An 11,265-nucleotide genomic window follows, 5' to 3' on the forward strand; every position below is an offset into this window, starting at 1 on the left:
AAAAGCCCGATCCAGCCTCACCAAAGTAGGCGATCTCCTCTCATTGGACCAAGTATATTTACGACCCAAGAGCGGAATCTCCTTGAGATCATTGTCATCTAGAAAATGCCTGAATCTTCCCGTCATAGCTCTATCTAAATTTGCATTATTCTTGTCAGCAACCTGATAAATCAAATTGAAATCTCCGCCTAAGAGCCAAGGACCATTGCAAAGAGCCCTAATATTCCTTAATTCTTGCAAGAACAACACTTTCTCATCATCCCCTTGTGGCCCATAGATGCCAGTGAACCACCAATTGCGACCCTCTTGCTCTGCAAACAGAACAGAAGCTGAATAAGTGTCAATTCTTGATGCAATTGCCTAGCAAGAACACCCCTTCCAAGCAATCAGAACCCCTCCTCTAGTCCCATTGGCCGGGAGCGCGATGAAATTATCGTACGCAGAGCCACAGATCGAAAGGAGAAGATGTTGGGACATGTTAGCGACCTTGGTTTCTTGTAAATAGATGATGTCAGCATTACTAGAAATAACAACATCTCTGACAGAATTCTGACGATCCCTGTTATTAAGACCTCGGACATTCCAAACTAGAATGGTAGAAGGATTCATTTGAGCAAAGAAATAAGACAACCATGACAAAGAGTCTAACCTTACAACATTGTAAGGACATCTGCAGCCCGCACCTGCTCACCCTCTACCACTTCCTAGCCAAAAATAGCAGCTAAAGCATAGACGTGGGAATCAGAGAGTAATGGCCCGAAGAGCTTACTATAAATGTCTTGAGCTTCTGGCTAAATGATATCCCTTTCTTCAAAGCCAAGGTGCCGCATCACCCTCATCTGAGCCACTGAAAGCACCGGTCCTGGCGAGCATGGAGCGGCACTAGCGACCCGCCTGCTGCGCTGTGGTAGAGACCCTAGAGGAGCAACCTTTTTTCGCCACTTCTGGATTACAGGCAGAGGGATGAGTCTATCCATCGGCTTGCGCACCTTGTTGAGATTCTGGAGCTAGGACTTCGCCCCTGAACCTAGGGAAGGAGCATCCGCAATGGCCGGGGAAGCTGGGGTAGGGGACCTAACACGGCACCGCCACCTAGAGTAAACTCGAACCTACGCCCCCCAGCATGTAGAGGTTGAGCAGGCGGCGGGGCAGGGTCCGATGGAGCAGCCGTCGATAGGCGCTCCCCAACCAGTGGCGTAACAGGCCTTGCTTCAGATACTGAGAGGGGGAAATCCAGCAACGATGGATTGAATTCTGGGATGACGGGCGCAGGGGAGCGTTGAGGCGAGCATGGCGAGGCGGGAGTGGGAGCTTCAGTCGTCGCCTTGCCGACCAGCGGATTCGAGCATAGCACAGTCGGCTGGCCGGGGAAGCTCCCTACTGTAGCCTCACCAAGACCAATGTGATCCATAATAGAGTTATAGCCTAGGACTAGGGAATCTAGAAACACATAACGGGGGCCCAATTCTAGCCCCGTGAGTGCCACTTCCACTAGGCCAGAAACTACCGATGACCCAGAGTTCTCTTCAAGCAGCATACCAGTAGGAGAGGCCCTCAAGGAGATCAAGGGCTCCCCAAGAACATGCTCGATAGCATCGGTATTAGAAACCGTGGCATTAGTTGCCGCCACCTCATCAGATGCTGGGACGTCCTCGGGACCCCGCGACGCCCCAACGAGGCTCGGGCGGCCAACGTCCCGATCCCGCATGGCCGACTCAGACCCCAAGGCCTTAGCCAATAGCAGAGAGCATGTCGTCAGAGGATGAGACGCGTGCGACTTCCCAAGAACTGATTACATCTCCAGCCCCTGGACCGATCGCCGCCAAGAACCGCCACCATGACTGGAAAGCTCCCCACCAGTCGGTCCTGAGGGCGGTTGTGATGGGGAATGAACACACCACCACCGTCTAGCATAATCACCATCATCATCATCATCCCCCCCCCCATCAGATGGAGGAGGATTCGGTGCCTTAGGATGGAGAGCGACTGAATACTGTATGTTGACAGGGTAAGATAAAACCCTCTTGATCGGAGGATCCTCGATGACAACCATTGGAGGCTCAACCACCCATAATTCCTTTGACGAGGGAAGAGTAGACGGGTCTGAACACCAGGCCAAACACTAAAAGCACGAAAGATCCATGAGCCCTAGGGTGTCAGGATGCACCTGCTGAACCCAAGCATGGGGACTCAAGAAACGATCCACCGTAGATGTTTCCCAAACATGATTTGGAATGCCACGTAGCTCAATATGAAGCAAAAATGGTAGAACTCGACCTTGGGCACCAGCCAGGTGGCTCCATCGCTTGCACTGAAGGCAAAAGTTGAAGCCACAAGAACTGATCGGTTGCCGCAGCCCAACCAGACGCTTGACCAAAGCTATGTTAGGAAGGATCAGTAAGTAACTTGAGGAGGAAGCTTGACGAAGCACCAAGGAGCTGGCAACAACATCAATTTTGCCCGCGATCACCGCAGCAACCTCCTCCACTGCAGCTAATGGTTCATTGCCGATCACAGACACCGTAACTGCATTTGCTAGGTCCTCCTCAGCCCTTGCCACCTGCTCGGTCCAATCAATGATGCACGGAGGAGGCTTCAAAGCTTCACAGGCCGTCTACGATGAAGCCATGTCCGGCAAAGGATCATCGGCCTGGTCACGGTTGGACTCCTACATAGGGCGACGCCGGAATTGCGGATGTCGACGACGATGCTGCTGCCTTGCTCGCATACCTTGATCTTGGGCCTACACCTCCAAAGGGCCCTGTGTTGAACCAGCACCACCAGCAGCGCCCGCCGGAGAAGACCGTTGTGGGGTGGCGGCACTGGTGGCTTCATGGGCTAGAGAAATCCATCACCACATGGGGACACGGGCAGGAGTAGGTCGACTAGAAGCATTCTGCATTATACCAGCACCACCACCAGCCCCCGCTGGAGAAGGCCGTTGTGGGGGATCAGCGCCGGTAGCCTCATTGGCCGAAGATATCCGTCGCCAAACAGAGATGCGGGCAGAAGCAGGATGAGCAGAAGCGTTCCCGCCACGTATCACCATAGGGCACACATAGGAACGGTGGCCCTAGGATTGGCAATGGAAATAGCAAGTCCTCTGGCAACAATGAGACGCCGTATGCGAAGTCGAGAAGCAGTTGAAGCAACGACCAACCAGGTCCGCCGAGATTGAACGGCGCAGAGGACGGGCTACGCGCCTAATCCGTTGGCATGCACCACGTGATAGCTCCTTCTGCCATCCCTCCGAGTTTGGACGCGTAGCGCCGATTGAGAAGACCGCACCCCACTGCCCAGGGTGATCCCGTCGGAGAAGCGTTATCCTAGGAACCCAGGAGGTCGCAGGAACCATGGCCGCCACAGAAGTCGTCGAGAGAGGAGCGCCTACCACCACCACGGCAGCCTCTCCACCACCCGCTACCGAAGACGCCGCACAAGAAGCCCGCGAGGAAGAGACCACGACATCACGGAAGGATGGCGGCGAGCCGCTAGGACTGGCGGAGGAGCTCGGCGAAACAGAGCACCAACGCTCCTGCTTGGAGCGTCCGCCCAGAACCAGTTGCTCCGCCTGGGAGGGAACAGGGGAGGAAGAACCCACCGTCTTGGGATGGAGAGGAGGCGCGGGCGCCGTTTTGGTGGCCGCCAGATTCGGGATGAACTCCGGCGTGGGGTTGGTGGGAGGCGAGACGGTAGGGTCGGGAGCCATGCGATGAATACAAGATATTACACCTTTGCTCTTCATGATACTCACTTGAAATGACTTGATTGATTGATCCAAGTGATAGACTTAACTTGGTGAGTAACCTTGATTCCTTTTTTAAGTCCTTTTCTTTCTTCTTGTTTAAGTCCTTTTCTTTCTACCAAATGATTTCCAATAGTCACTAGAACTTAAACTTCAACTTCATCTTGAGTTTGATCTTGATCTTTTAATTTGAGTACCGAATGTGTGCAAAGTACACTCTACAATCAAATAGCCTTGTACTCTTTGCTTGTCATGCTTCTAGATCATCTGAAAACCAAACTTAGGTACCTCAAACACTTGTAAACATGTTTCCAACTTGAGGACCTTTCAATCAAAGTGACTCTAGATCAATCCAACATTTATCACTTTTCTGACAGATTTTGTACCCTTCAAAGAAATAAGCATATCTCCCAAAGTACAAATCCAAATACCACTAAATTTGTTGGAGGTGTGCAATACTAAGTTACCTAGCTGCTGTAAAAAGTTTAGCTTCATTTGACTTCCAGATTGCTACCAGATTTCAATTCTTCCACCACTGCTACATGCTGAAAACAGCTGCACTATAGCTGACAAGATCCACTCCAAAACCGAAGCATTTCTTATCCAATTCTCATGAAAATTGTACAGAATCTTATAACATAAGTCTAGAGCATGTACACCAATTTTTATGCCAATCCAATAAGTGTTGATTACTCAAACATGGTTAAGATCACAGCTAGCTCAGATTCTCAATTATAGGACAGATTTCAACAATTGAGCTATACTTCATCATGTATGAATCAAATTTGAAACTAACTTGTTTGAATACTTCCATAAGACATATATTCATTCAAATCACTTACTAAAAGTTATCTCATGAATTAATCCAACACAAATTAATTCAAACTTGACTACTAATCAATTATCCATTCAATCATCTCATAGCAAGCAACATTGCATATTTATCCAATTCAATTAACTCATATGCACCCAAATGAAATGATCAACAAAAGATATACCTTGGTTAGCTCATAATCATCCAACTTGCAAGCTTCAACTCAATTATTTATAAACCATCAAATATATCCAATAAATTACCAACAACTTGAATTTGACACTTGTATGTTGTAGCACATTTGGACTTGACTCAATTTGTCATGGCATTGGGACAATGATCATCACTTAGCAATAGTTGGCTCAACTACATAATCAACAAGATGAATATCATTTGAACCAAGCCTCCAATGCCGATGGTACCTACAAACAATCATCCACTTTTTGATGGTACCCAAACAATTTTGGGTCCTCTCAAGTTAGGTGCAACATACTTAGGCAACGCCTTAGTATGGGTAGCGGGATGTTTTACACTAGCAACCATAGATATACCATTACCATCCTTTCTAAGCATATTATTATCAACAATTGAAATAGTCTTAGAAATGTTACCTAGGGGACATGAATGTGCCATGTGTCCCCTTTCCCGGCATGAGTAGCACTTTCTCTTTGCTTGAGCCTTCTCTTCTTTGCTCATATGGTGCTTCTCATTGCCTTGCCTCTCATGGATTGCTTGAGCCTTCTTCTCAAGCTTGGTAGGACACTTAGAGGCAAAGTGTCCCATATTTCCACACTTGAAGCACTTGATGTGAGCATAATCTTTTTTATCATCTTCATTCTTGCTCATCATCTTGGCATCTTGAGTTTGCATTGGATGCCTTGCCTTTCCACCCCTTCTTATTTTCTTCTTCATCATCATCAAGTCACCACCATCTTCATGATTGATCTTGATTTGAATATGGGGTGTCTTCTCTTGCTCAACTTGTGGCTTTGGTTGAGGCTTCACTTGTTGCTTCACCAATTGCTTGGTTGGGCACATTGAGGTAAGATGACCCCAAGTGCAGCACTTGAAGCACTTGACATGCTTGAGCCTCTCATCTTCTTGAGCTTCATGACACTGGTAGCACATGGTATGAGAAAGCTTTTTTTGTTGTAGCTTCTTCATCTTTCTTTTGCCCTTTGTCATCTTCTTCTTGAAGCCAAGGCCACACTTGTCACCATAGTTTCTTTGAGTCTTCAACATGTGCTCAAAGGCGACTTTTGAGTTGTAGCACCCCTCTAACTTGTTGCTCAATTTCTTCACTTCACTTTTGAGCTCAATGTTCTCCTTAAAAATGTTAGTCTCACAAGACATAGAAGTAGAACAAGCATCTATATGTGAAGAGTATGGCATATCTAATAAATCATCACAAGAGGTGGATACATGCTTCTTGCCTACATCACAAGGGTTAGCAACAATTTGTGATTTATCATTTGATCCATGTGATGAGCTCTCATTATTTTTAAGTTTCTTTGTAAATATTTTAATGAGAGAAGCATGTTGTTCTAATAATTCATCATGAGATGCAAGTAGTGTCTCATGATTCAATTTTAGCTCATCATATGAAGATTTATAAGCATCAAGTAATTTCTTATGTTCTTCATAAGAGTTCTTTAGAAATGAGTTTTCATTTTCTAATTTCAATGTTTTAGCTTTCTTATTTTCTAAAGACATGGTCATGCTAGCAAGTCTACTAACAAGCTCATCATATGAATCAACATGATCAACCACATTATCATTTGTTACCTTGGTGTCACCCTGTGACATGAAGCAATGTGGTGGTGTAGTTGTAGAGCTTGTAGTAGCATCTTCATCATGGCTTGAGCATGAACCATCATCACCATCAAGTGTGCATGGGGTAGCATCATCACTTGCAACACTTGTGGCATCATCATCAACCTTGTCAAGTGAACTTGTAGTAGATTGATCATCATCATCATCACTTGACCATGAGGTGGAGCAATCTTCCACAATCACCAAATTGTGGTTATGCTCAACACACTCATGCACCTCCTTCTTGGGCTCATCCTCCTTCTTGAATTTGCCATCATCCCATGTGGAGGAATCACCAAAGGTTTCCTTGATGGACTCCCATATCTCATGAGCGGTTCCCTTGATGTTTACTTGTTTCATCAAATCAAAGCTTAAAGCATCCATTAGAGAACAACAAGCATGTGCATCAAATTCATAGAGAACTCTTTGAGCTTTGGTGAGATTTCTATGGTCCAAGACATGGGTGAGACCACTTGTGACAACACACCAAAATTTTGGTCCCTTTGCACGAAAATGATCAAACATGTGATTTTTCCAAAGTGCAAAGTTTGTGCCTTCAAAAATATGTGTCTCACAAACATCTAGCCCACTAGACGCCATTCTCTTGGGTCGGTGAAGACCACAAATGAGAGACCTAGCTCCGATACCACTTGTAGGGTCGAGATGGCAGACTAGAGGGGGGGTGAATAGTCCTTTCTAAAATTAATCGCATTGGCTAACCGAAACAAGTGCGGAATTAAACTATCGGTCTAGCCAAGACTACACCCCTTTATTTATGTTCTCTAGCACCTTCCAAAGATACTAATTAAGCAACAAAGGTGTCAGGCTAGCTAGAGCTCACCTAACTAATTCTAGGAGCAAGGTCACACAAACCTATGCCACTAGTACTTTAAGCAACAAGGGAGCTCCTACACATGCTAGTAAGCAAAAGCACAAAGCCAACTAAGCTCACTAGCAATGCTCAATAACAAGACAACTAATGCCAAATTAGAGAGCGCAAATACTTAGCTACACAAACTAAGCAAAGTGACTAACAAGGTTGCACAAACCTAATTAGCCACGCAAGGGAGCTACTTCTATGCTACACAAGCAAGAAGGTAACTAGTAAGCTACACAAGCTAACTAATTACAAGAGCAACTACACAAGCACAATGTATATGAAAGTAATTATAAGCTTGTGTAATGAGGATGCAAACCAACAGGAAGAACAAGGTTGACACGATGATTTTTCTTCTGAGGTTCACGTGCTTGCCAACACGCTACGTCCCCGTTGTGTCGACCGCTCACTTGGTGGTTCAGCGGCTAATTGGCATCACCCGCCAATCCCGCACGTCGGGCACCACAAGAACCTACCCCAAAAGTGAGGGTAGCTCAATGACACGCTCAACTAGAGTTGCTCTTCGTGGCTCCCGCGGGGCGAACACAATGCCCCTCATAAAGCTCTTCTCCGGAGCACTGCACAAGCTTCTTGCGGGCTTCAACAGAGACCACCACCAAGCCATCTAGGAGGTGGCAACCTCCAAGAGTAACAAGCACCACCGGCTTGCAACTCGATCACCTTGTGCCACTCGATGCAACCTCATGATGCAATCACACTAGAATCGCTCTCTCACATAATCGAATGATCACTATCAAGTATATGTGAGATGGAGGGCTCCCAAGCACTGCTACACAAGCCACCAAGGCTCTAGTGTGCTTAGCTTTTGGCCCAAGGCTGACCATGGCTTCTATTTATAACCCCACGAATAAATAGAGCCGTTACCCCTTCATTGGGCAAAAGTCAGGATGACCGGACGCTCCGGTCCGATCGACCGGACGCTGGACCACAGCGTCCGGTTGTGCGATGCATGCCACGTGTCCCCTGCTTCAAATACTGCTCGCCCGATCTCAACGGCCATCTATTGACCGGACATAGTAGCTTGAACTGACCGGATGCACCAACCCCAGCGTCTAGTCATTTCCAGTAAGGTACCAGACATGACCGGACATGTCCGGTCGGTCGCGATTGGACGCAGCACCAGCATTTGGTCACTTCAAGCTTCTCTGCTCTACCTGCGTCATCACACATCACCCTGACCGGACGCACCCTATCAGCATCCGGTCACTTCCAGCGCCAGCATCTGGTCGATGACCGACGCCTGCCCGCTGACTGCCACTACTGACCAGACGCTGGAACCCAGCGTCCGGTCACTACGTGACCAGTGTCCGGTCCACTCTGTGAGACCCTATCTTTTTAGAACAGGACTCCGGTGGCACCGTTGGACTGTTCGCACTCTACGGGCGGACACTCCGCCGATGGAGTTACGAACCCTTCTCACCTCCGTTCCATCACCGAGTTGATCCATATCAACTCCAACTTCATCTCCTTTGGAAATGTGCCCACACCACCAAGTGTACACCGCTATGTGTATGTGTGTTAGCATTTTCACAATCATTTTTCAAAGGATTAGCCACTCAACTTGCCACGCCACTCAATCCTAGCGATGATGCCAAGTTAGATCACTCGAGTGGCACTAGATGACCGATATGCAAACAAGTTTGCCCCTCTTGATAGTATGGCCATCTATCCTAAACCCGGTCACAAACTTCTCTACACACCTATGACCGGTGAAATGAAATGCCCTAGGTTATACCTTTGCCTTGCGCATTTCATTCCATCTCCTCCAATGTTGATGCAACACATGCACCAACATGATCAACAATGATATGATCCACTTCATATCATCACGTGATCATATTGGTTCATCGATCTTGACATCACTTGCTTTTCACTGTTGCCTTCGTCCATTGGTGCCAAGTCTTGCTCAAGCTTCACAACCACGTGGTCCATCGCTCCAAAGCCTCCGACTTGCCCTTCACGCTTGCAACCAGTCCATCAAGCCAAGTCTTATCTTGATCTTCTCTACCTTGATCACATGACTCAATGTCATGTCTCATGTGCAATGAGCTCCTTCATCATCACATGTGTGAGCTTTGCAACATCTCCAAGCCATTTTCACCTTCATGGCATATGTTGCTCACACATATGTACCTGTGGACTAATCACCTGTGTATTTCACATAAACACAATTAGTCCACCTAGGTTGTCACTCAATTACCAAAACAACACAAGGACCTTTCACCTGGCTCTGTTTGACATGAGGCAGCCTCGAGCCCTTCGTGGGCTAGCCTTCGAACCTCGGTTGGTCGTCGCTCATATCGAATGAGATGACTACCGCTTCATGACGTGATGCGAAGCATTATGATGCAATAATTGCATATAAGATGCTTGGATGTATGAGAATGGATGAATGAATGCTCATGCACTGGAAGAGTAAAGTGGGGTTTGGTAAAGTTACCTCGATGGCTCTAGTGATGGGTTTGGGGAGCTCTTAACGGATATGTTCGAGTGAGATCTGGGTCCATCATTCGAGATGGAGTCAGCATAACCCATATGGGGCATCCTGCTGCTCCTTCCTCGTATATCGACAGTGGTCAAAGCCATCCGATCAACTTGGGTGACCTACTGGCCTTTCCTCAATGGAGATTCCATAGGTGGACCCCTCCAAACTCTTCCTAGGAAGGCAGAGGCTAAAGCTCGGGGTGTGGGCAACAAACTCTGATCACACTGGTGAGAAAAAATGCCGTAGTCGCTGGGGCAATGATGAGGACATCACTTCTTCATCACATACAAGCCAAGGAGAGGAGGGGGTCTAGCATGGGTGTCCAATTCATCTTTCTCATGGTGGAGGCCCAGTCCAACTAAAGTTGGAGCCCATCTCGGGTTTCAGGACCAGTCTGCCTTAAACTGGTTACTCAGGACGCATCCATACTCTGTTTTCAATGATCCATATATTGATGGAAAGCTAATTTGATAAGGACACCAATCCAAGTGGTCTCATGTCAAAAGCTCTTCAGAATCAATGGAAATCATCAAAACAAGTCAGCATCCAGAATCTACCAGGGTGTTGCGACACCTTCTTTTGGTCCATTGGACCGTGTATCGTGTTTGGGCCTATTAGAGGGCGCATCTAGGGCATGATGCCCAAGACTCTATAATTAGCAGCCGTTGCTCTCCTTAGGGTTTGAGTTTTGTTTAGTTCTTGATTTCCTTGTGAAACAGACATCATTTTGCTGCAACTGTGCCACCAAGGCTGCTTGCTATGAACCAGGGCCCTAGTTCTTGATATTGTTCGCCTGTGGCGATTAGTCCTTTCGAATAAAGACTTGAACTCCTTCTCATTATCATAAGCCTCGTATTTATTTGCAATTTCAGATTGTGTTCATCCCATTCTTGCTTGTGTTCTCGATTCGCTTGTAGGAAAGCCTTCTCGGTGAGGTCAATCGCGTTCGCGTGGTTGATAACGAATGGAGCAGTGGTGTAATGGTTGTGGGAGTCTGAATCAGTCTTGGTTCAAAGCCTAGATCATGAACGTCGAGTCTCCACCAATCGACACTATCATACCTTTTGGAAGATCAAGCCTTATCTACATCAAGTGGTATTAGAGACCTTGTTGCCCATTAGGTATAACTTTGTTTTCCCCTTTAGATTGTTACTGTTTTTGCATTACCTATAGTCCACAAAAAGCGAAAAAATATACACTGCCACATATTCCCTATCCTATAGCCTCATTGTGCCATGCAATTTCATCTCTATTTCGCGTTATTGAGTTTGTGTCCTAGGGCAAGTTCCGATTGCTGGTTTTAGATCGTTTTTTAGTCTAGTTTGTGTTTTCCCTTTATTTTTCATCATAATCCATGAACACCTTTAAGTCTTGCTGTGTTTCCTTTATATCCATGAAACCCTAGTCCACGCCATCTAATTTGTTACACTTGTCTTCACTGTTTCCATCAAATCCTTACTGCCGTGACCAATTTTGCGCGCATTGTTCCCGTTTTGTCCTCTAATTCGGAG

At 46.7% G+C, this 11,265-nt stretch overlaps 1 pseudogene; it reads right to left on the reverse strand.

The window, feature by feature from the left end:
• Positions 1-1,792: 1,792 nt before the first annotated feature.
• Positions 1,793-2,835, reverse strand: LOC136454720 (uncharacterized; annotated as a pseudogene).
• Positions 2,836-11,265: the final 8,430 nt, after the last annotated feature.

Source organism: Miscanthus floridulus, chromosome 5, assembly GCF_019320115.1.
Source record: "Miscanthus floridulus cultivar M001 chromosome 5, ASM1932011v1, whole genome shotgun sequence".
Classification (NCBI taxonomy): domain Eukaryota; kingdom Viridiplantae; phylum Streptophyta; class Magnoliopsida; order Poales; family Poaceae; genus Miscanthus; species Miscanthus floridulus.